We start from the raw sequence: 4,624 nt of genomic DNA on the forward strand, positions 1-4,624 counted from the left end.
ACTCCTGCTTTACACCTGAACCACCTCCCATTCCCATTCCTCTCCTGCATCTGGGTTACATTCCACACACACACACACACCTGAACCACCTCCCATTCCCATTCCTCTCCTGCATCTGGGTTACATTCCATACACACACACACACACACACACACACACACACTCAATAGAAATAAAAAGATAGATGGATATAGAGATAGATACACATATAATGGGAAATATATACCATAGTTATCTTTCTGGGTCTGGTTTACCTTACTCAGGATGATTTTTCTAGTTTCTAGTTCTAGACACTGGCCTGAAAACTTCATGATGCCATTTTTGTTAAAAGCTAAGTAAGACTACGTTGTGTAAATGTATTGTTATTCCCAGTGAATGAGAGTAAAGACCATCACCCATATTCTTTGGTCAAATTAAGCAAGCTTTATTTTCTGTAGGACAGGGCTATCTCTGTAAAGTAGGGTTTGAAAATATAGCATCAGATACAGGAAAGGGTAGGGTTTATTTAGTCTAAAAAACTGCAAGAGTTTTCAAGGGTCAGGAGATGTCCAAAGGAATTTTGGTTACATAGAGTTCAGCTGAACATTTCTAAATTATTTGGCAGAGAATCTTATCAGTGTACATTTACAGGGTGAATCAAACTTCACAGGATAGTAAGCATGTCAAATTCCACATACAGGTTAAAGCACTGCAACCAACAGAAATGAACTTGTTTTAACCTTACAGCAAAATGGTCTCCATCCTTAAGATGGAGTCAGGGTGGTCCATCAGCACTGTGTATTCTTTCTCCTTTCTTCTATTAAGGGATACCTAGGTTATTTCCTATTTCTTGCTATTATGAATAGAGTAGCAATGAACATGGCTGAACAAGTGTCCTTGTGGTAGGGAAAAGCATCCCTTGGATCTATCTCCAAGAGTGGTACAGCTAGATCATGAAGAAGATCCATTCCCATATTTCTGATGAACTGCCCCAGTGATTTCCATATTGGTTGTACAAGTTTTCACTCCCCCCAGTGAGGGAGAAGTATTCCCTTTGCTCCATATTCTTACCAGTATGACAGATATCCCTCATGCTATTGATCTTAACTAACCTGACAGGTATAAGATAGAATCTCAAAGTAGTTTTTTTTTTTTTTTTTTTTTTTTTTTTTTGGTTTTTCGAGACAGGGTTTCTCTCTGTAGCCCCGGCTGTCCTGGTACTCACTCTGTAGACCAGGCTGGCCTCAAACTCGGAAATCCGCCTGCCTCCGCCTCCCAAGTGCTAGGATTAAAGGCGTGCGCCACCACCGCCCGGCTCAAAGTAGTTTTGATTTGTATTTCCCTGAGAGCTAATGATGTTGAACATTTATTTGTTTGATGTTCTACTACTGAGAATTCTCTGTTTGGATCTGTACCCCATTTTAATTGGATTATTAGCTTTTGTAATATCTAGTTTCTTGTGTTCTTTCTATGTTTTTGATATTAGGCCTCTATCAGATGTGCAGTTAGCAAAAATCTTTTCCTATTCCCTTGACTTCTGCTTTATCTGAATGACAGTGTCCTACAATAGCTTTTCAGTTTCACGACATCCCATTTATGAATTGTTGATCTTAGTGGCTACACTATCAGACTTCTGCTTAGAAAGCCGTCTCCTGTACTTAAGGCTGTTGGTGTCCAGAAGCTGCCTACAAACCACACTAACACTGACCTCAATCAGACAGTGATGGTTTATTGAAGGCATACCCCAAGACTGATCAATCAGGGCTGTAGCTCAGAATTTGAGGACTGAGTTTATGACCCCAAACATTTCTATGTCTTCCTATAAAGGCTAAAACCACAAATCCCACAATGATCTCATGTGCAAGTGCTGGGAGTGCTGCCTGGTGGTTAGCCCTGATTCAAGCCATTTTAGACACAACACTTCATCTTGACCTTTAATTTGATGGGTCCTATGTGAAGCTTGTAGTTGTGGAATTTCCTAAGATTAACAAACCTCATAACACAGAGAACATAACAGGGTTTGTAGTCAGCATGACTCAGCTCTAAGTCAAGTTATTTTTCTGTGAAAAAGACTGGCAGGTATATCACAGCAACAATACAAATAGCTGGCAGGCATGGAACAAAATGCTACAGCTATGCTAGGGGGCCAGTCTTCAACAAAGGCTATTCTTCACTTTCTCTTACATCAGGTTCAGTGTATTTGGTATTATGTTGAAGTCTTTGGTCTATTTGGACTTGAGTTTTGTACATGATGATAAATATGGGTCTATTCTTAGTCTTCTGCAAGCAGCTATCCAGTTTGACCAGGACCAGATATCTTTTTTTTTTTTTCAGAGTGAATTTCTGGCTTCTTTATAAAAAAATTAGGTGTTAATATATGTCTGAATTTATGTCTGGATCTTAAATTCCGTCTCATGATCAACGCATCTGATTTTAGTCCAATACTATGCTGTTTGTATGGTAATACTGTGTGTAGTACAACTTGAAATCGGGAGTGGTGAGACCTCTAGCATTTCCTTTATTGTTCAGGATTGTTTTTAGATATCCTAGGTTTTTTTGTCTATCCACAGGAAGCTGAAAATTGTCCTTTCAATGTCTGTGAATCATTGTATTGGAATGTTGATAGGGGGTTGCATTGAATCTATAGATTGCTTTTGTGTTCATTTTTGTTGTGTGGTTTTGTTTTGTTTTGTTTTTGAGACAGGGTTTTTCTGTACAGCCCTGGCTGTCCTGGAATTCACTTTGTAGACCAGGCTGGCCTCAAATTCAGAAATTCACCTGCCTCTGCCTCCCAAGTGCTGGCATTAAAAGTGTGCGCCACCACTGCCTGGCAGGCTAGTCATTTTTACTATGTTAATCCCACCAGTCCATGAGCATGGAAGATCTTTTCATCTTCTTCAAATTGTCCCTGAAGATTTTTTTTTATCATAAAAGTGTTTTACTTGCTTGGTTACCCAAGATATTTCATGTTATTTGGGGCAACAGTAAAAGATGATGTTTCTCTGATTTCTTTCTTAGTCAATTTGTTGTTTGTTTATAAGAGGGCGACTGATTTTTCTGAGTTTATTTTGCATCCAGCTACTGTGCTGAAAGTGTTTATCAACTGTAGGCATTCACCAGTGCAATTTTAGGCTCACTTCCTAACACTACCATGTCACATGCAAATAAAGATGTTTTAACTTTTTCCTTTCCAGTGTGCATCTCCTTTACCTCTCTCAGTTGTCTGGCCGCTCTAGAGCTTCAAGTAATGTACTGAATAGATATGGAGAAAGTAGCAGCCCTGATTTCTTCCTGATTTTAGTGGAAGTACATAAAAGTTATGCCTGGTTCTTCCTCCCAGCCCCATGCTCTCAGAAATAAGACTTAGACTCAAACTATGTTTTCAAATACCTTGGTTCTAAAGCTATGCTCTTTTCTGACTAGATCATAACTTAGATAACCCAATTATTTTAACCCACGTTCTGTCCTGCGGCTGGTTACCCGTGCTCAGATACTACACATCTGTCTCCCCACATCTTCCTGGGCAGATCTTCCCACTTGGCTCTCTTCCAGGATCCTCTCTGCCTCCCAGATGTCTCACCTTCCATTCTCTGCCCAAGTCATAGGCCATCGGCTTTTTAACTGACAGGTAATACATCCACTTAATACATAAGATACTCTCTTTCTCTAGAATTGCTTTGAGTTCCTCTCCGTTTAAGTTGATGTTGTCTATGAGCTCTCTATAAATTGCCTTTATTATGTCTAGGTATGTCCCTTTTATTCCTAATCTCTCCAGAACTTTTCTCGTAAAGAGGAGTTAGTTGGATTTGTCAAAGGCCTTTCCTACATCTATTGAGAAGATCATGCAGTTCTTTCCTTTCTGTTTGTTTCTCTGGTAGATTACAGCAATTGATTTTCTTATATTGAACCTGCATCTGTTGGGTAAAAAGTCTACTTGATCATGATGCATGATCTTTTGGCTGCATTCTTGTATAAGGACTGTGTGGTGGTTTCACTAGGTTTGACCCCCATAGACTCATGTGTGTTTGAATGCCCATAGGGAGTGGCACTATTAGGAATGTGTGGCTTTACTGAAGGAGGTATGGCCTTGTTAGAAGAAGTTTGATGCTGTGGGGTAAGGCTTTGAAGGTATGCTATGATCTCTTATGCTCAAGCTAGGTCCAATGTGAAACAAATCTGGTCCCCTTCTGCTGTCTCCAGATCAAAACAAAATAAAACAAAACAAAATAAAAAAGTGCAGATTTTGTTATTTTGAGATTGGGTCTTGCTATAGAGCTCTGACCGGAAGGGAATTTACTAAGTAGCTGCTGGCCTTGAATTCACAGCAATCCTCCTGCCTTAGCCTCCCTAGAGCTGGGATTATATGACACCACATATGGGTCTGTAGTATTTATTTTAATGACTCAGATGTATTATTGCAGGAGTAGGGGGGGAATGAAGGAAAGCAAGTTTCTTATTCGTGTGTAAAGTATGGTTATCTTTAGCAAAACAACACAAGAAGACCCTCTATAATCTTCTGTATGTATGGAGTTTTTCGTATGTAGGAAGAACATTGTTAGAGGGTATACATCCTGCACCTAGGCAGTATGTAGAGGTCTTAGGTAACAAATGTGTTGTTATATTTGACAAAAAAAAAAGGGAGGGG

The sequence above is a fragment of the Mastomys coucha genome, unplaced genomic scaffold (assembly GCF_008632895.1).
Source record: "Mastomys coucha isolate ucsf_1 unplaced genomic scaffold, UCSF_Mcou_1 pScaffold21, whole genome shotgun sequence".
NCBI lineage: Eukaryota > Metazoa > Chordata > Mammalia > Rodentia > Muridae > Mastomys > Mastomys coucha.